The 22,676-nt window shown below is 39.5% G+C and overlaps 1 pseudogene; it reads left to right on the top strand.

Annotated features, from left to right (window-relative positions):
- The first annotated feature begins 3,321 nt into the window (after positions 1-3,321).
- The window catches only part of LOC110795861 (citrate synthase, glyoxysomal-like), a 93,072-nt pseudogene continuing 73,717 nt past the window's right edge, over positions 3,322-22,676 (top strand).

Here is a 22,676-nt window from a genome sequence, read left to right as displayed (position 1 = left end):
TTTAGAGTTTAATACTTTGTAAAACGTTATTGGTTAACCATTCATATTAATGAATAGAATTCATTTTTTCCATTTAATTTGTGGTTTATTAAATGATGAATCCCTTCAATTTGACGATATATTCAAGATAGAATGTCAGGACCAGTCCTGTGACTAAGAAATGTCTATCAAGTGAACTTGAATGTCAAAACTTGAAAATGGTTCCTGGTCGGAGTTTTCTATAAAGATGGACACATAGAAAACGTTAGACGACTAGAATGCAAGATGACTAGTAGTTCTGTTTCTTGAACTATGTGGACATTGCAATGTCGTAATCATTTGCATAGATACTTACTTTGGGAAGACTAGTATCGGACAAACCTATGAAACTTTACTGTAAGAGATGAAAATCTGTCATAAGTAAACTTCATTCAAATTATTAGACATTAATCCTCAATACCTGAGTGATTTGAGATTACTTGTTTGAGAACTTCTTACTTTGACGTTGTCAACCATCGCACCGTAAAAGGAGGCTATAAAGGCAACGCTCGGGTAATCACCTATCAGACAAAGTCTAATCTCAAGATCGCAAGATTGGGATTGTCCTCCCATAAATCGGGATGAGATGCTGAAAGTTGTACAAGGCCACCCGGAGAGCTAGAAACTATAAAATGCATGGCCGTGCTCAGATGAATCATAGGCTATGATTATCTGTTTATTTGATCAGTTGAACTCTGAAACCGAGAAACACCCGTGGACATAATAAGGATGACAACTCTTACCTTATGTTCATGAGCAAGCATCAAGCGACAAAGGAATTAGGAAATGCACACTTGTCCCTAAGGACAAGTGGGAGACTGAAGGAAATAATGCCCTTGGTCCAAGTATGCATAAATGCGGTTCAGTATTAATTATACAAGTTAATAATTCAGTGAGATCAAGTGAACTGTATGCCTAGCTAGAGGCCGCTTCAGTTCAAGTGGAATTAATAATATTAATCCACAGCTTACTCTTGACTGAACCCGTAGGGTCACACAAATATTACGTGAACGGATCAAGTATTTAAAGGAATTAAATACTGCATCTATGGATATTCGGAATCGACGGATCTCGGTTCCTGTGGGAGCTGAAATCGTCAAAGGAAAATTATGAATACTCCAGAAACGATGATATTGCCGGAAACGGAAATATGGATCGTATCGGAAATATAAATATTATCCAAGTCGTAGATGTTGCCGGAAACGGAAACATGGTACGTATCGAAAAATATTATCGGGAATGGAAATATTGCCGGAATCTGAAATATTGCCGGAAACGGAAATATTGTCGGAATCGGAAATATTATCGGGATCGGAAAATAATTCCGGAAACGGAAATATTAAATATTTGTTCGAAACGGAAATTTATTATGGAATCGGAAATATTAAATATTGTTCGAATCGGAAATGAATTCCGGAATCGGAAAATTAATCAGAAGCGCGACGTACGAAATAAACATCGGACGAGCTAGCTAGACGCAAGGCCCAGCACGAAGCTAGGCCCGTGCCTAGCGAAGCCCGCGTGCACGAGCAAACACATAGGCGCAGCCCGCTGCGCCAAGCAAGCAGTCCCAGCCAAGCACGAAGCAAGGCCAGACCCAGCGAGCGAGGCCAGCAAGCTGGCGCGCCCTTCGTGGGCTGCGAGTAGCTGCTGGGCCGAGCTCAGCGCGCGCGCGCATAGCGCCCTTCGTGGGCTGTGCGTAGGGGTGTGCACAATTTGACTGGGACCTGAATCCGGTCCGGAACCGGACCTGAATTGTCCGGACTGGTCCGGGCCGGTGGATTCAGGACCGGACACCGGTCCAAAGAAATCACCAATTCCGGATTTAGGACAGAACCGGACAAAAATCGGATAAATCCGGTAATGTCCGGAAACCCGTTAAATGAAGTATATGGATACTGTTTTATTTTCTGTCAAAACAAAATCCCCTTCTTTCAAACCCTAAATCCCCATGTTCTGTCTCCCTACCTCTTTCCTCTCACCTTCCATTGGCGGCTACTAACTCTAGGCTCTCTAACTATGGCCTCTCAACCATGAATTTTTTTATTCTAAACGTGTTCATCTTCTAACCGTGAATTGTATATCCAGTTATCCAGTTCCCTCTGTTTAGTGTTGATTTCAAACTGAATTCTATCTCCTTGATCCAATTGTTGGCCGCATACGACTTGATAGGCCACAATATTAAGGAATTGAGGAATGCAATAGTACATACGAAGTATATGAGTAGCTTCATACAATACATAAATGGTTGTCAAGTAAAGGTTGAAGCAAATGAAAGGCGGCGATACCGAGATGCGGGATACTTGGTTGATTATTCATCTCCTTGAAAAATAAGTCTGTAGTTTTTCTCATCTCTCAACTCTAAATTATTAATATTCTTTCCTTCTTTATCCGTTTTCATTGTACTAGATTCTCTAATATGGCAAAAGTATCAAATCGAATCAAAGTTTTATCTAATTGTAATTATCTTTCAATTTTGTTTTTATTATCTTCCTGAATTGATCTGAGTATGTGTTTTTTGTAGAAAAATCTTTTATTTTGTTTTTAGTATTTTTTTTAAAAAATAAGAAAATCGCCAAAACCAATAAATCAGGTCCAACCGGTCTAAATCCGGTCCGATCCGGAAATTTCAGGTCTGACCCACAAAATTAAGAATTCCGGATCCGGTCAATTCCGAATCCGGTCCGGACCGGGCCGGATTTGGACAGGTGCACAGTCCTAGTTGTGCGTGTGTTTGTATTTGTGTACAAAGCCTTGATCGATTAGGATTCGTTTAGATTAATTTCCGCGCTTCTAGAAATTAGATGATTCAATTTAGGTCTAATTCAGATTAGCTAATTTGAATCCTAGTAGGTTTCTAAAATCCGATTTCCCTACCTTATAAATAGGTGATTATTTTCACAATTTATAACAATCTAACTCAAGTATTCATATATTTTTTAGGCTTAAAACTAAGATTATTATTTGCCATAATATCCGAAAATATTACATAGAACCTTAGGTGCGATTCTAGTTAATTAAATCTAAAGCGGATCCGAGCGTGCTGTGGACTATCTACGGCGGGACGACATTTGGAGTCCTAGACTTTATTCGGTTCGGGCGCCGCTAGGGAGGGCACGCTACAAAGAGTATGCATCCTAAATTATGCTAATTGTTATGTGGCAATTAATTTGGATTCCTGGCTTTATGGTTTTTCCGCATGATTTATATTCAATTATATGTATCATAACCTAACGCCTTTTTACATCAGCTGATCCACCGCTTACTTTCTCGAATGTTCTTGACAAATCGTGTGTTTAATCTCAATCCATTGTACCCCCACCTCCCAATTTGAAAGGATCTATTACAAATATTGATGACAGAACTGGTAAAAAGTACCAATTTCCTGTTTCCGAGGATGACACTGTCTATGCTCCGGATTTAAAGAAGGTAATTTCAGATAGGTTTCCTTTGTTTAGCTAATTTTTGTTATTTATCCTTTATTTTCTTGAAATTTATGATGTTAATATCTATGATAGGTTTGTTTGTGTTTGTAACTTTGTATTCACTTGTAATTACCCCGGGAAAATGATATGATGCTTGTTGGATTATTATCAAGTTGTTTTTATGACTTATTTTGGGGTAAAAAGTTGGATAATTTACATGTTTGGTAGTGTGGAATTTTGTTTTGGTTGGATATTATGTTAATAGTTTGTTTCATGATCACGTGGAGTTGGAGGTCATATTGATTCATGTCAAACCCTGTTTGGTTTTATGATTTTGGTTTCAAAATAGATGGCATTGAATCGTTGATGCGAGGTAAGTAGAGTTTGAGGATTATTCGACGGATATAAACATTGAATCAATTATAATGTTTCATGTTCAACTAGTACAAAAATGGGTGAGTTTTGGGGCAGCCATTGATGCAAGGGAAATACAGGTTTGCTACCGATTTGGGAGGAATTTGTGTTTTTTATGGAAAACTGTATTGGAGATTATTTTCAACCTCTGGACAGTCCTCTAACCACAATCTCTACCTCATTAAATAAGAAATATTCCATCCATTTCAAAATAATGGTTACACTTTGACTTTTAACACTGTTCACAAATTTCTTTTTGGCTATCATTTGTGATTTATTCGTAAGAAAAAAAATAGTCGTGTGAGATCTTATTTGATTTGTTTCGATATGTACTTTCGGAATATCAATTTTGTATCATTTTTACGAATACAAAATTAGATATATTTGTAGACACCTACTTTTGTCCCCATTCCCGAAAGGGAAAGGTTCGATGATGAAAACATAAATCTCCACTTGACAACGCATCTCCTATAAAATAACGAATCTCAATCACCCTTCTCGTTTCACCCAAAACCTGCTATTTATGGAAACCTGCTAAAAATAGTAACTGCCGTAAAGGTAGCTTCTAAAAGTGGTAAGTCATAAAAGATAGAAACCTGTCAGAATTAGGTGTTGTACTCCAACATAAATCCTAAATGAGATAGAAAACTGCGAGAATCCTATTCCTAATATGATTCGGAAATAAGAGTTACCTATTAATTAAAATCCTAACGAGCCTAGAGTTCGTAACGGGCCCAGACGCATTCCGTCATGAAATTGACACGCACTAAAAGACTCGATTAAGTCTCAAACACTACGGATTTCAGGAATCCGAATCTGAATAAGAAAACAGCCCAAACATCAATTTCAACGCCCAGCCCTGGGCGCTGAGATTGCATGGGTCCTATTTTCAACGCCCAGAGCTGGGCACCGAAATCTTTGACGCCCAGAGCTTGGCGCTGAAAATACCTGGGACGTGTTTTTTCCTAATTCCTCGAGGATTAGAGTTCTGCAATTCTATCTTTCCACAAAATATTTTCTATAAATATAGCCCAAGTTCGACGTGAAATCACAACACACAATTCATATTCTGAGTATTGACTCCAACCCTTAGCCTAAGCCTCACGCTGCGAAATTGTTCACGCGTTCTGTCGCTATCGATCCATAAATCGAACAGAAAGTATCCTGTCCCATAATTTGAGATTCGTTAAATAAAAAGGAGAAATAGCAAAGTCAAAGTGGTTAGTTTTCTGAGAACCGTGACGCACCTCTCAAGGGTGCGTCGTAATGTGTCCCTTTTCTATGATTTAATTGCTTTCCTCACCCTTTTTATGAACTGTTAAATTAACTAAATCTGATTGTTCTATCACGCTTAATAAATATAATATTCTTGGGAAATTGGATTATCATGCTAGGTCCCTTAATGCTATTTAAATCAGATAATCACGATCGATCTAGTATTATATGTTGCATATTGCTAAAATCAACTCAGATTAGTTTAATAGTTAACGCATGTCCGTTCAATTATTTATGCTGAGCTAGTAAGGATATCCTGCCTCTGGAGTTATCGACGAGCGAGTACTCCTCTCGGTAGTTACAGTCCCCCGAACCCTCAATCTCTACCCTGCGGGTGTATGTTGAGAGATCCCCACACCAGGGATCACAAGGGAACCTATGGCCGTCGTGGTCAAACATAATTGCACTCCCTTTATGTCACGATAACCGGGTTTTGTCAGTTTTTCTCATTGTCGTTAAAAACTGAATGGCGACTCCTATATTACTAGTCAATTGGGTGTAAACTCACAGGAAATCCAATTACACTTGATTGAATAAAAAGAATCGTCACACCCATGAGGGACGAGGTCACGCATTAGACTCGTGCTTTTTCGACCCCCTCACAGTGGCGACTCCGCTGGGGATAGTGAAGGAAATACGCGTGCTTGTAGGTAATCAAAATAGCCGAGGGGTGAAACGATCCTACCCCGCGTTTATTTCCCCATCAAGTTGGGACGACCTGAAAATCATCATTTTAATGTGAACGGGCAGAACCGCATAATGAATCTTGGCTCCCTCAGGGGGTTTGGACTAAGGATACCCATTGCCAATCGGGGGGTGGATACGCTTCGAATGTTGTCCACTCGGCACTTTCGCTAGTAGTACACTCGTCCAAAAAAAATCGCTCGCCCACTAGGTCCCTCTCGCCTGCATGCCCCCTTGGCTTGCACTTGCGGGTTGGCCTATTGGGCGAAATTCGTCTGTTGAAGACACTACCTCGACCGGGGCATGTGTTGGATCTACGATAGAAGCGGTACCAAACCAGACGCAAATAACTACCCATAGAAGCCTATCATAAACTACATGACATGTTATTATCGCCTCATGATGAATGTTAGTTATGTGTAGCGAAATATGTGATTGTGTGTGACAAACTATCCTAGAAAACCAACGACCTTAAAAATTGCCCAAACATTCATAGACTAATTTGCCAAAGAATTATACCGAAATACGTGTTCCGCAAACCCGAACGATCGCCACAAAAATAAGCGACGCTCGGGATGGCCTGTAACGAATCCCACAAACGCTGCACAACGCGTAAAGGACGTTATTAGGCAAGCACGCAAAATCGAAGTCGCGTAAACAAAAGTAGACGCAAACGGAAAACGAGAACCAGCCAGGGACGCATTTTGAACGCCCCTGGCTGGGCGCCAGAATTTCTCACGCCCCTCGCTGGGCGCTGAAGTTGCTGCTTGGCCTTTTGGTCAGGCACAGCAGCCTCGGTGCCCGCGCATAGAGAAAATACGTAGCAAAAAAAACTTTTCGAAAAAAAAAATTGCTACGAGGGCGTATGAAAAAGCACTCGATTCTAAAAGCGACTAAAAAATAAAAAAAAATAACTCTTTGTGTCGTTGTTAGGCCTCCTACGACGACAACGCTCGGCACCAAAACCGAGCATGCTAATTAAACGACCTTGAATGTCACATGGGCAAAGTATTCAAAAAAATAATGTTCAAATGAAGTTTTCAAGAAAAATGAATTCTTGAATAAAAAATAAATCCGAGTCTAGACTAGGCTATGCCAAAGTTCAATCTAAATCCTAAGTCTCAGTTGTCTTATCCATAGAATCGGTCCTAATGCTTGGTGTCGTTCTGCAAGTTAAAAGGTTAAACCATATTGAGTCTCCCCTCCTAACATTTAAATCAACAAGCACCCATATGTAATTGTCATCCCTTGCTAAGAGTCTACGGCCTCAATACTCTCTCTCACCAATAAAAAGAATATATTATAGTATTTGCAAAATGGAAACAGTCACATTCTGAAAATCATTCCCCCATAGTCGCACAACCCCCAAAGTGAACCTAAGGTATCAATACCATTGGCAACAAAAATTAATGGCCTCAAGGCTTATAATCACATTGGGTCACGACTATCATAGTCCTCTCAAGCCACGTACTCGCCCCTTGAAGTATTCCTAAGTACGGACTAAAAGATTTTCCATGAATGCAACATGACCAACCATGAAAATACCCAAATCGGCATGCCATAAGGCTACCATTGGGGTAAAGCAATACACACTAAGAGAGAAGCCGCACTAATGATTCTAGTCTTGCAAAAAAAAATTCGATCTCCCCAATTAACTACCTTGCCAACATTAAGCAAAATGGCGCAAGACAAACGAACACCCAAGGGTTAAAATATGAATTGTCAACCAACGAAAGTTATGGTCCAATTAGCCTAAGTCTGAGAGTTGCTTGGTCAAGTATTATAGGCTTACGCCACGTCATTATTTTGAGTCTAGGCCACCTCCTTGTATTCATACACGGGTTATAATCAGAAAAGTTAATGAAAGTTCGAGTCTAAATCACAACTTCCAATTAAATCCCGAAAACTGGAATCTGAAAAGAAGCAAAAAAAAATTATTTTCGATGTAATTCTTTCGTTAAATTTCAATAAGGTAAAAATAACATTTTGAATCTACGCCATTTGCACATTTTAAGAAACGACTAAATACGCTTGCAAAGTAAGACAATTTAAAAGGTCCACCCTAGGCCTACTAAAATTAAAGGTCCATCCTAGGCCCACTAAAATTAAAGTTCCACTATAGGCCTACCAAACGAGGCTCACTCAGTCTCGCCTCGTGACTCAAAGACCACAACCATCTACCTTTTAGCCCAAATAAAAAAAAATTGAAGGACTTATGTTGGGGAGAAATCCCAAGCAAAAAAGAAAAAATAGAAAGAGAAAGGGAGAGCGAAAAGAGCGAGCCATGAAATACTTAGCCCGTACCTCCCAAAGTGCGAAATTTACCCAAGTAAATGAAGGAAAAGAATTGAGTCAACCAATCCAAATCATAAAATTCTACGATTTGTACCCTTTCCAATCCTTATGCTCTTAGACGCATTCGCTCATGGGTCCCTGTTCAGCTCATTTAACCCATCCATGTTGTCATTGCCATAACCCAAGAAACCATTACTTCAACTCTTGTTTCTGAACTTGTTATCAACTGCAAACCACGTACGGCCATTAACACGTGCGTCATACCTATTATTTCCAAAACCTGCTCTTACACCACCATTAGAATAATGACCATATAACTTGTGTGGATACATCCTGTTGGTATACCCTTGAGCCGTCCCCATGCTACTCATTGGCCTTGGTTGATGTAAACTCATGACACTAGCTTGAGGCTGCAAATTGTGAGTCCTAGCAGATATAATCCTCGTGCTTACCTATACAAATTATCCTATCTCATTCAACCCATCTTTCAAACCGTCTTGAGTCACGAATAAAAAAGAAAACAAATGAAAAGTACAAAATAATAATAAATAATAAAACAGCAAACTTTGCAAAAGCGCCTCTAAAGTTGGTCTAAAAAGAAAAAGAAGCATTTAGCGCACCAAAAAAGATCCGTCTAGAAATAATTTTCAGCGCCCACAGCTGGGCGCCGAAATCTTTAGCGCCCCAGCCTGGGCGCTGAATCTCTCTGCTTGCCAAATTTTGTCCAGAAGTGCTCGTCATTTTATCCGCACATGCACGGAAAAATAACGAACACTTGGAGGGGTACAACACGTATTCAGGTATACGTACCAAAAAACACATGAAAAGAAAATACATGTACTTAAAAAATAAAACAAAATTTTGGCTTACGGCAAGGCAGCAGATTAAAAAAGGTAATAAACTTCACTTATTCTACCGTTTCAAATAATATGTTTCCACCTCAGAACATACTTGTTTCAAATCGGCATTCTATGAAACCATTTTCTAGGCTAAGAACTACGCAAGACCTGATTCCAAATTAAATCTATTTAAGGCGGATACGTAGGCAATCCATGATTCGGTCCAACTAATTTGCACAAATATTAAAGCCTATAGAAAAACAAGAATAAAGAATAGAAGTCCCTTATTGAAATTCAATTACTTGCAACTCAAGTCGAAAGAAAAGTCAAAGAAAGAATCCAAGTCATCAAGATGCCAAAATTATTGAGCACACATCGAAAAATAATAAGGGCACGTACCCTTGCCAGAAGGAGCACTCACACTCCTAGGCACTTAGCCAAGACTCAAAAGATCGCTTTGCCTCAATTGAATGGGGGCTAGTGCAAGCGTCCATGACCTCTAAAGTACTCAACTTGACCCTCCCTAAAAGCGAACTAACTCATTTAAAGACTTTCTTTCACCACTAGACATAGTCGTTCGCTTAAAGACCTTCTTTCACCGCTAGACACAGTCATAATCGCCAACAAGTAGTAAAGGCAGTAAGCTTGCAATAAAGAGGATTGTTCTACGGCATTGCCCCATCGTTCCTTCGAACTCAGGGTATCCGTTCGTGATAATTCAAACGCTTGCGAATCCCCTTTGAAAAAAAAAACAGACATTGTCAATAGGACTTGGCACTTAACCAAGACTCACCCTACTCAAACATATGACACGGGCATCTAAAATCGAAATCTGAAAGCATTATTAATGGGAAGACATGACAGCAACTGGGGGCTAAAAATTTAAATGAAAGAGCTAGGGAAAGAACTAAGTATACCTTGGCCTTTTGTGCAGACATACACCAAGTAAATCAAAGTCAATTTGACAACGGTTTATATTCCCGCGATTCTGGAAAAGATGGCCCTAAAAGCCTAAAGCATATGCCAAACGGGCACAAATAATATCTTGACGCCTGCACCCTGGCTTCCAGCAAATCCTTAGACAGTGTTCCAAAAATCGTAACAGTATTTTGATTCACTCATGTAATCCTGTACGAACCCCTCTATAAGTCAACCTACTTAGGACACCTCGGATTGTACACAGTAGGACTCGGATTTTAAATAATTTTCAAATGATTTTTAAAGACTTCTTCGAACATAATAAAGTGTCGTTGGTTTAAGCTTAGTATGCGTCTATCTCAACGTTGCAAGTGAGTCAAAAAGATTTTTAAATATGATTATGGGTAAAGAAAGGCACCTAGCTTTTGGTCAAGGCACACTTCGACATGTGACTACCTAGACCATGGCAATGTCGCATAATACGACATTTACAAGAGAAGTAGCAGGTCACTACTCAAACGTACCTCGCACTAAACGAGTCTGGTTCAAACTATTCATGATCCATGTCACCATGAAAGCATAAAAACGTATGCAAAGCATTATAGCACCAAGCCAATCCCGTAGCTACAATTGGGGGCTTGAGAAAAACACTCTAAAAATGCTCGAAATGACGATTTTATCGCAAATTCTCGACGCTAATGCTATACACATGTCATAAGGGCACAATCCTAAGGTTTGATCATATAAAACGAACCTTAGAATGGCCACAACCCCTCCCAAATTCTAAACACTACTTAGAATACATAAAGTCACCCCCACTAACAAGGGTAACTGAAAATCGCGAGTCACCAAAACTCCGATCAAACTACTGCACATAACGCTCGCCCTACAAGCGCCCGTTACACAGTCTACCTCGTTCCAAAGCAAAAACGAAAGAAAAAAAATCAAGGATAAGAACTGTCAAAATATACTCAGAAATCATTTTCAACGCCCAGAGCTGGGCGCCGATATCTTTAACGCCCCAGCCTGGGCGCTGAATCTTTCTGCTAGCCAAGTTTTGCCCCAAAAAAAAAAGGGGAAGAAACACTTATGAATCCTCGCATCGAACGAAGTAATAAATCCGTGCAAACCAACGCAGAAGATGCTACCCTTGTTCGAACACCTGAACGAGGCATGATGAAGTACTCCAATGCAAAAAATAATAACATCCCAACACCTGGAGGAATGTTCTAAGACACGCCGTTAGGCCACACAAGCCTACGTCGCACCATAATTTCAACCATCCCATGGTACAAGTCTAAAAAAGGAGAGTAAGTCATATTGCACTAATGTAGGCACGACCAAGAGCATGTGTAAAAGAGGCAAAAAACTACTTATCGCCCAAATTCAAAATGCAAGCCACACTACTTCTACATTAAGGATTAAAGGTAGCAAAACATTACCTACCACAGAAGGGATAGCTCGCACCTACACGAGCGGAACCCCAAGGCATCTTTCTCGAAAGAACCTACAAAAATCGTACGCCAAAAGGAAGCATCCCAACATGCATACTTGGGGGCTCCAAGCTACGAAACAACCATAGCAAAATAAAAAAATCTCGAAGCGAATGTTTGAACAATCGAAAGGGTACGATGTTTGAGCCCACTTCATGAATGGGCCTGAACCCTATCAAGCTTCTAAGCAAACTATTCAAAATCAGTCATTGCTCAAAAAAAAAAAATGATTCAAGCAAACTGATTAATGGATCGCACACAACGGCCATTCCATGAACGCTCGTTCGCACATACATATCATCATTCTAAGTATCGAACATTCACGAACGCGTTCAAAAGGAAAAATATACAACAACAAGAGCGGTCAAAGTCTTACGCCTCAAGGTATGTTCCTCGGGCCATATAGACTCGCCCAACTATCGCAATAACTGTACGCCTTAAGAGCAACAGTTCCTTAAAATAATCGCCCCAAAGCGACAAGCACCGTAGTCCACCAATCGACTACGGCTTCTCAAGAAAATCATCACGTTCTAAAAACAAAGAAAAAAACAAAAGAAAAGAGAATACATAGAACTTCCAAGTGAAATAAACGAATGAACAAGAGGCCAACTGTGTCATCAAAAGAGCAGCCCAAACAACACTTTCAACGCCCCACTTGGGCGTTAATTATTTCAACGCCCAGGCCTGGGCGCCGAAAATGAACCTAGGCTCAAAAAAGGCCCTAACTTCTATTGGGCCCTGCCGCATCCATTCGACTCAAAAATTGCCGATTTCCTTACTGAAAGTCGCACCTCACGACTTTGTCAAGAGTAGCACACCACTACAAAGATCGCTCGCACTTACGAGCACGATCCCAAAACACGATCAAAGACATTACAAAATGCGTATCCCCAAGGAACCTCTTTGACAAGAAATGACCGTCAAGCACGAATGCTTGGGGGCTCGAAAGAAAATATATATTTCAAAAAAAAGTATGCAAAGTTAAAACAATATTCCCAGACTACGCTGTATAAAGTCCCGTGTTTGGATAATCTCAAAAGAAAAAGAACCGGTTTACGACCTCAAGACAAAGGTCGCCGTTGATACTTATACATGGTCCCCCAATCAAGGACCCAGGTAGTGGCAAAATTGAGCCGAAAGGACTAGCTCAAAACCACGAAAGAAGATGACTACAAAACAATGGTCTGTCTAAGCACGTTGTCAACCCACATTCAGGTTACAACTAAACCCGAGCATCCCTCGAAAGAATTCGCTCCTGCGAGAATGAATAAGAAAAGAAATTCTCAAAAGAAATCACGATGAACAAAAGCAATTGGAACTTGCCCATCTTCAGCGGGCAAGACCGCGTCACCAACCACGCGAGTTCCAAGTCGAAAAAAAAAAAAACGAATTCAGGGACGTCCACCCTTAGCGGACAGGTTCGCCATCTTTAGCCGGCGGGGTCTGCGTCACTAACCGCGCAGGTCCTTAGTCGATGCAGCGATAAATTTTTTTGGTTTTCCGTTTTTCCCAAAAACGATGTGAGTAGCCTTTGGTTTTCCGTTTTTTCCAAAAACGATGTGAGTAGCCTTTGGTTTTCCGTTTTTCCCAAAAACGATGTGAGTAGCCTTTGGTTTTCCGTTTTTCCCAAAAAAACGATGTGAGTAGCCTTTGGTTTTCCGTTTTTTCCAAAAACGATGTGAGTAGCTTTTGGTTTTCCGTTTTTTCCAAAAAAGAGCGATGTGAGTAGTTATTGGTTTTCCGTTTTTCCAAAAAAAGAGCGATGTGAGTAGTTTTTCCTTTTTTTCCAAAAATTAAAGTATTGGTTTTCCGTTTTTTCCAAAAAGAACGATGTGCTGGATTTTCCTTCGTTTTACGTCCCATAAAAACAAGGGGGTTTTCTCGTTTAGCTAACCCTGAAAATGAGAATCTTTAAAAACATTTTTACCTCGTGATTGGGCTTGGCCAGGCCCAATTACACTTTACAGCTTTGATTTCGAAAACATCTGTAGCTACTCCCAATGATAAAGTGAGGGAGTTTCTACGCACCTTTAGATCCTTCCAATGACAAAGTGAGGAAGTTTTTATACTATCCGTTGACAAATCCCAATGACACGTGAGGGATATGTCGACACTTCAAGTGATGACCCTTAAGTCAAATGTTATCACTCGGGGGCTCGTGAGACCCTCGCAAAACAGGTCACCATGACTTGTGTGGCGCACTCCGTCTAATACTTTGACCATCGTCTTACTCCAAGACTCAGTCAAAGTGGGGGCTAACTGTAGACACCTACTTTTGTCCCCATTCCCGAAAGGGAAAGGTTCGATGATGAAAACATAAATCTCCACTTGACAACGCATCTCCTATAAAATAACGAATCTCAATCACCCTTCTCGTTTCACCCGAAACCTGCTATTTATGGAAACCTGCTAAAAATAGTAACTGCCGTAAAGGTTAGCTTCTAAAAGTGGCAAGTCATAAAAGATAGAAACCTGTCAGAATTAGGTGTTGCACTCCAACATAAATCCTAAATGAGATAGAAAACTGCGAGAATCCTATTCCTAATATGATTCGGAAATAAGAGTTACGTATTAATTAAAATCCTAACGAGCCTAGAGTTCGTAACGGGCCCAGACGCATTCTGTCATGAAATTGATACGCACTAAAAGACTCGATTAAGTCTCAAACACTACGGATTTCAGGAATCCGAATCTGACTAAGAAAACAGCCCAAACATCAATTTCAACGCCCAGCCCTGGGCGCTGAAATTGCATGGGTCCTATTTTCAACGCCCAGAACTGGGCGCCGAAATCTTTGACGCCCAGAGCTGGGCGCTGAAAATACCTGGGACGTGTTTTTTCCTAATTCCTCGAGGATTAGAGTTCTGCAATTCTATCTTTCCACAAACTCTTTTCTATAAATATAGCCCAAGTTCGACGTGAAATCACAACACACAATTCATATTCTGAGTATTGACTCCAACCCTTAGCCTAAGCCTCACGCTGCGAAATTGTTCACGCGTTCTGTCGCAATCGATCCATAAATCGAACAGAACGTATCCTGTCCCATAATTTGAGATTCGTTAAATAAAAAGGAGAAATAGCAAAGTCAAAGTGGTTAGTTTTCTGAGAACCGTGACGCACCTCTCAAGGGTGCGTCGTAATGTGTCCCTTTTCTATGATTTAATTGCTTTCCTCGCCCTTTTTATGAACGGTTAAACTAACTAAATCTGATTGTTCTATCACGCTTAATAAATATAATATTCTTGGGAAATTAAATTATCATACTAGGTCCCTTAATGCTATTTAAATCAGATAATCACGATCGATCTAGTATTATATGTTGCATATTGCTAAAATCAACTCAGATTAGTTTAATAGTTAACGCATGTCCGTTCAATTATTTATGCTGAGCTAGTAAGGATATCCTGCCTCTGGAGTTATCGACGAGCGAGTACTCCTCTCGGTAGTTACAGTCCCCCGAACCCTCAATCTCTACCCTGCGGGTGTATGTTGAGAGATCCCCACACCAGGGATCACAAGGGAACCTACGGCCGTCGTGGTCAAACATAATTGCACTCCCTTTATGTCACGATAACCGGGTTTTGTCAGTTTTTCTCATTGTCGTTAAAACCTGAATGACGACTCCTATATTACTAGTCAATTGGGTGTAAACTCACAGGAAATCCAATTACACTTGATTGAATAAAAAGAATCGTCACACCCACGAGGGACGAGGTCACGCATTAGACTCGTGCTTTTTCGACCCCCTCACAATATTAACATTCAAACATTTACATTCTCAAACGTGAAAAAGGAAAGTGTAACCATTAAATCGGAATGGAGGGAATATAACTTAGCCGATAAGTAAGCTACTTTGTTTCCGTTTCTACGGTGAAACATATAGGAGGAACAACTTCTTGTTATTAGTCCATTTCTCTCCTCATTAATAAGAATATGAGAATGGGTAAGCTGTATTGATGAAGAGTGAAATGAGATAAAGACCATGACAGAAGAGCAGACATCAGCGAGTTGTAAAGGACGTGGAAGTGACTTTAAAGAAGGACTCCATTGGTTTGGGAGCATATGAAGAAACCATGATTGCAAATTGCCTTCTCCAAATTGAACCCTTTGTCTACCTCTATTTGCAATAACTTCTTCATCATGATTATATTATCTTAAATTATTTGACATCGTATTTAATTAAGTAGCTAACCAAAGTTAGCTATATGCCTATATTTCACTCACTTGGAAACTAAATATAGTAACGAGTTAAGCTAATACGGGGTACTCCATATGACAAGTGGACTATATATGAAAATTTTACGCGTACCTTTTTTATTTTTCATATGTATATAGCCTTAAGGAATAAATATTTTTTGATTAATCACGGATAACGGTATTTCCTCGGTGTTTTTCCACTGTAGGAATAGTAAAAAAGGTTTCTTGGAAGTTAAAACATACGCAACTACTCATTCTTACCGAGCCGGTGAAATCATGGTAGTTGCGTATGTTTTAACTTCCAAGAAACGTTCTTTACTACTCCTATCCTGCCATGTTTTTCTAAAAAATGAGATTCGTTACCGTGATTAATCATAAAACCCTTATCCTTTAAGGCTATATACGTATGGAAAACGAATAAAATTTTCATATATAGTCCACTTGTCATATGGAGTATTCCGCATTAGCTTATCTCGCCACTTATATATTATTAAGTGAGATATAGCTAAATTCGATCAACTACTTAATTAAATATGATAGAAAATAATTTAAGATAATATAATAATGATGAAAAACTTAATGCAAATAGGGGTAGACAAAGAGATCAATTTGGAGAAGGCAGTTTGCAATCATGGTTTCTTCATGATACTCCTAAACCAATGGAGTTCTTCTTTAAAGTCATTTCGTTGCCTTTACGCTCGTTGATGGATGATCTTCTGTCATGGTCTCTATCTCATTTCACTCTTCATCAACACAGTTTAACCATTCACATAGTCTTATTAGCGCGGCTCTTATGTCATGGCCTGCAGCTTTTTAATTAATTCCAAGCTATGCATCGTAGGCATACTTGATTCCAAACTTCATTGCAAGGGGGATTAGCTCCCAGAACCATACCCGCTGTCAGGAGGTTAGGATGTCTCCTTTACCATCTCGAACTACGACACCAAACCTATTAGTTGTAGTCTTCATTTGAAGTATGTGGGAGTATTCTCCCACATGGAAGAAATGTGATATGTTGAATATCCTTAAATATACCTTTGTGCTACATATATTGAATATGATATGAGCTTAAGTTATTGGGCCAAGTGGGGCATTGGGCTTGGTGTGTTAGTATTGGGTTGATCATATGGCTATATAATATTAATCAAGACTAACCCTTAGCACGGTTTAATTAAGGATATAATTAGCTTTAATCTTTTGTGGTTATTAATAATTAATATTTAAATTAATTATTATGTTTAATAGGATATTATCAAAAGGAAGTGTAGTTTGGGGGAGTTTGATGAGCCTTTATTTTCTTATCATTTTTATCTAGTTTATGTTCTTATTTCGTCTTTTATTTTGTGATTTTAATTATATTTTTTAGTTTTAGTTTAATTCATAATAATTCTTAGTTTAGATGTTTTTTCTTAGTCTTACTTCTTTTTTTATTCTAATGCAGAAGATTAAGCAGATACGTTTTTCATATTTCTCACAAAAACCAATCTCCAAAGACATGTTCATGAGAATGGATGAATTTGCTGTATTTTATTCATATGATTAGGAAATGTTGGGGGTAGATTAGCTTTGAATCCCATCAGCAAAATAGTGGTGGCTAATATTAACCTAAGTACAGATTAACTCGTCCTAATCTAGTTTCTGTTTTTTTTTTGTTATTGTTATTTTGAAGCATAGTTTCTAACAAAACCGACACATTCTTGGTTGTTTTATTGCTGCATCAATATTTATTCATATACTTTCCTGTGGAGGGGGTTTTCCATTAGTCGTTAAAGGTTTCTTGCTGTATACTTTCAGATCTATAGAATTTACCAACACATATTCTACAACCATTTGGTTGATCTTATCATACATGAAGGCATGGTCTGGATTCCTCTTTTCGCAGATTTTGAGCGCACCACCTTTGTCATGTTACCATCATCACCACCTCCCATGATATGTCTAGGCTACAAGTATCCATAATGTTTTTTCTATTGTTTCAGGATCGTCACTGCATTGTGGACAGGAAATGTCCAGGTCAATCTCACACCTCCCAGCTCCAAAAACATCGATAAGCCACCTTTTACAGCTCTCCAAAATAGTATTTGACATTTGAGGGTACAGTTGATGATACCCATATAGGCCATATTCTCTTCCAAAGTTTCTTTTGCTCAGGCCATCTGATAACGTTCCAGCTTCACTTTATTTTCTTGCCTGTCTTGATGGCATTCACTCCTCACAGAGAAGCGCTCATTCTTAGTCTAATGCCAGGCAATTATTTTTGGAACCTAAAGCAACCGGGAAAACTGGAATCTTGAACCATGGAAGCCCTGGAACCAGGAGTCACACCAAAATTTACCCACTCCCAGTTATCCATCTAATTCCTCTTTTTAGGAGATCCCTTCCTGATGTCGCCGTGTATAATTCTCTTGCGAATACAAGCTTCCCAGAAGGATGCTCTAGGGAAATATTTCCCTTCAAAACTCGAGCTTCCAAAGTCAGGATTTGTAACCAAACTTCATCTTTGTTTGGCGAGTAGGGCTCTGTTGAACGCACTAAGGTCCCTCATACCATGTCCACCTTCTGATATGAACCACCACATTTAGTTCCAACATATCAACACCCCCTGCTGCCCCCACAAAAAATTGCAGCACATAAGTTCATTCTATTCAAAGTCTCTTCCAGGGGCCGGAAGCACTGAATAACTTATGTGGCGATAGCTTGTGCAACAGGTCTGGATAAGGTTTCCCTTCTGGCACGTGAAATATACACCTCTTCCCATCCTTTTAGTCTCGTCCATTTCCGGTGTTCAAGCACCTAGAACACAATATTTTTTTACCTCCCAATATAAGTTGGAAGACCAAGATATTTACTTTTCTCCTCCATGGTCTTAACAGACAACTTCTCTTGACGCGTATACTTTGCATATTTATGCACACATTTCAGCTAAAGGATACTTATGAGTTATGCTGGTTTATTTCTTGACCCGATGTGGCATCATAATCTGAAAGGGTGTCTAGAGTGGTTTATGCTTCACCAGAAGAGGCCCTGGTTAATAGGAGGTTGTCATTTACGAAGAATAAATGTGAAGTTTTGGGTGCCTGTATCCATATCTTGATCCCATGAATGAGCTTCCTCCTCTTCACATTTCTTTCATTCCCAAGAATCCTTTTACACAATAAATAATGAATCGGGTGAAGGTGGATCTCCTTGATGGAGACCCCTGCTAGGCATAAAGATAGTTTTAGGAAATCTACTAAGCAAGATGAGTACTTTCAATCGGTGAAGTTTCACGAGAAACAACTTTTTCATCATCTTCCGTATGAAATTGCACTCCACTCGTTCATACACCTTGATCATATCTAGTTTCAGAGCCTGCATCCTTTCACCCCTTTTTTCGTTCTGATCTTCAAGTCACATTAATACGAGAGAGAGGTAAATCATCTTCATGTTACATTAATCGAGGGACAATTTCTAGAACTGTAACTTTCGTAGGAAGTTGGCGTCGTATTTGTATTTTCATCACGAGTTAAGAGAATATGATAAAAGGTTCTTTTAAAAAAGTTTAAGATAAGGATGAGAATTTTCGGTAGAGATTCTTCACCTGATATAAAGAGGAACAAATTCTTCCATGCAAAATAGAGATTGTTTAGGCAACAAAAGAAAAAGGAAATTGGTATGGACTAATCATTTATATCTTTTAGTAGTTACTATGAGGATTAGAGACTTTATTTTCAAGATAGTGAAAGATAATGATGGTTCTATTCAGTTTAGGAGAGCAATGGAACCACATTTTATAAGTTGTGTAGAAAAGTAATCGGGATGAGTGATGTGAATTAGTGGTTCCTTATAAGTAGAAGACAATTACCCAAAAATAAAGGGTGCTTCAAACTAGTGCGGAGTTTCCTTTCCTTTTCTTGAAATATTGCATTGTGTACCACTGAACATCAGTTAAGCAAATATCTCTTGTTATTTTTTTCCACATAAATGTTAATAAATATGGGAGTTTTTGCTTGGTTATTCCAATATGCTTTACATGCTAAGTTATGTATGAGGTTCTTTCTCATGCCTGACAGATAACAACGGGAAAGAATGACAAGGGACTCAAACTATATGATCCTGGTTATCTCAATACTGCTCCCGTCCGGTCACCGATTTGCTATATTGATGGTGATAAAGGGATCCTTAGGTATAGAGGTTACCTTATTGAGGAGCTGGCTGAGGGTAGTTCGTTCATAGAAGTGGCGTACCTTCTGAGTAAGTATTCTCGAGGTTTTTGTGCATGTCTATGTTACCTATAAAGACTTGTGGTAGGCATGTCTTTGTTTTATAGAAATACCACGAAGTGAAGGCTTTAGGATTTACTGATAAAAAGAATTAATGTTGCCAAGGACTGGTCTGACTTATAATTGTTAGGTTATGATACATATGAATAAACATAAATCATGCGGAAAAACCATAAAGCCAGGAAACATATTATTTACACATAATCATTTAGCATAATTCAGATGCATACACTTTGTAGCGTTCCCTCCCTAGCTGCGCCCGAACCGAACAAGAACAAGTCTTTAGGACTCCAAGTGTCGTCCCTCCGTAGATAGTCCACAGCACGTCCGGATCCGCCTTAAGCTTGACCAACTAGAATCGCCCTTAAGGTACTTAGAATTTTCGGCTATTGTAGGCAATGATGTGACTGAATTTTTGCTCTCAAAAATCACTTTGAATACTTGAATTTTCTCTCTAAATTATGAGCCCTTAACTCATATTTATAGGCCATGGAATAAGTAACCGAATCCTACTAGGATACGAATTAATTAAATTAGAATCCTAGTAGAACTCTTATTTAATTAATTTATCTTTTAGGATTAGGAATTTAATCATTAAACAAATCCTATACTCTTTAGGTTTCGTATGCGAACACAAACTCTACACGAGCATGACTCGCAAGCGTGCAGGCCATGCCCGCGCACAGCCCACAGGGCCGCTCGGCCCACGCGAGCTACAAGCCCACGCAAGCAGCAACAATGCTCGCAGCCCACTGCTCGCAGCTGCGCGCGCTGCCACGGCCTGTTGGGCCTGGCCTTGCGCTGGGCCTGGCGTGGCCTTGGCTGTTCGTGTGGCGCGCTGGCTTGCTGGGCGATGGCCCGGCTTCGTGCTGGGCCTTCGTCTGGAAGGCCTCGTCCGATGCTAATTCGTACGATACGCTTTCGATTAAATTCCCGATTCCGGAATTTATTTCCGATACGAACAATATTTAATATTTTCGATTCCGGAATTAATTTCCGTTTCGAACAAATATTTAATATTTCCGTTTCCGGAATTATTTTCCGATTCCGATAATATTTCCGATTCTTACAATATTTCCGTTTCCGGCAATATTTCCGATTCCGGCAATATTTCCATTTCCGATAATATTTTCCGGTACGTACCATGTTTCCGTTTCCGGCAACATCTACGACTTGGATAATATTTATATTTCCGATACGATCCATATTTCCGTTTCCGGCAATATCATCGTTTCCGGAGTATTCATTTCTTGCCTTTGACGATCTCAGCTCCCATTGGAACCAAGATCCGTCGATTCCGAATATCCATAGATGGAGTATTTAATGCCATTAAATACTTGATCCGTTGACGTACTATTTGTGTGACCCTACGGGTTCAGTCAAGAGTAAGCTGTGCATTAATATAATTAATTCCACTTGAACTGAAGCGGCCTCTAGCTAGGCATTCAGCTCACTTGATCTCACTGAATTTATTAACTTGTTGATTAATACTGAACCGCATTTATTAGACTGATCAAATAAACAGATAATCATAACCTATGATTCATCTGAGCACGACCATGCATTTTATAGTTTCTAGCTCTTCGAGTGGCCTTGTACAACTTTTAAGCATCTCATCCCGATTTATGGGAGGACAATCCAGTCTTGCGATCTTGAGATTAGACTTTGTTTGATAGGTGATTACCTGAGCGTTGCCTTTATAGCCTCCTTTTACGGTGCGGCGATTGGTCAACGTCAAAGTAACCAATTCTCAAACAAGTAATCTCAAATCACTCAGGTATTGAGGATTTAGTGTCTAATAACTTTAATGAAATTTACTTATGACAAATTTTCATCTCTTACAGTAAAGTTTCATAGGTTTGTCCGATACTACTCTTCCCAAAGTAAGTATCTATGCCAATGATTACGACATTGCCATGTCCACACAGTTCAAGAAACAAAACTAATAGTCATCTTGCATTCTATTCGTCTAACGTTTTCTATGCGTCCATCTTTATAGAAAACTCCGACCAGGGACCATTTTCAACTTTTGACATTCAAGTTCACTTGATAGACATTTCTTAGTCACAGGACTGGTCCTGACAGTCTATCTTGAATATATCGTCAAATTGAAGGGACTCATCATTTAATAAACCACAAATTAAATGGAAAATGAATTCTATTCATTTATTGTGAATGATTAACCAATAATGTTTTACAAAGTATTAAACTCTAAAACTTTAAAACATTAAACAAGGACATCAAAGCCATTCTCCAATATGCTTGATTCCCATAGCTGCAATGTGCGAGTTGTGCTTCGCCTGCGGCAGAGGTTTAGTCAATGGATCTGATATGTTGTCATCAGTTCCAATCTTGCTTATCTCGACTTCTTTTCTTTCAACGAACTCTCGTAGAAGGTGAAATCTACGAAGTACATGCTTGACTCTCTGGTGGTGTCTAGGCTCCTTTGCCTGTGCAATAGCTCCGTTATTATCACAATACAGGGCTATTGGTCCTTTAATGGAGGGGACTACACCAAGTTCACCTATGAACTTCCTTAGCCATATAGCTTCCTTTGCTGCTTCATGTGCAGCAATGTACTCAGCTTCAGTTGTAGAATCCACAATGGTGCTTTGCTTAGCACTTTTCCAGCTTACTGCTCCTCCGTTGAGGCAGAAGACAAACCCAGACTGTGATCTGAAATCATCTTTGTCGGTTTGGAAACTTGCGTCCGTATAGCCTTTAACAATTAATTCATCATCTCCACCATAGACCAGGAAGTCATCTTTGTGCCTTTTCAGGTACTTCAGAATATTCTTGGCAGCAGTCCAATGTGCCTCTCCTGGGTCTGACTGGTATCTGCTCGTAGCACTG

This window comes from Spinacia oleracea, chromosome 5 (genome assembly GCF_020520425.1).
Source record: "Spinacia oleracea cultivar Varoflay chromosome 5, BTI_SOV_V1, whole genome shotgun sequence".
In the NCBI taxonomy this organism is placed as follows: Eukaryota; Viridiplantae; Streptophyta; class Magnoliopsida; order Caryophyllales; family Amaranthaceae; genus Spinacia; species Spinacia oleracea.
Note: the sequence above shows the minus strand (reverse complement) of the source record. Positions and strands in the feature narration are given on the sequence as shown.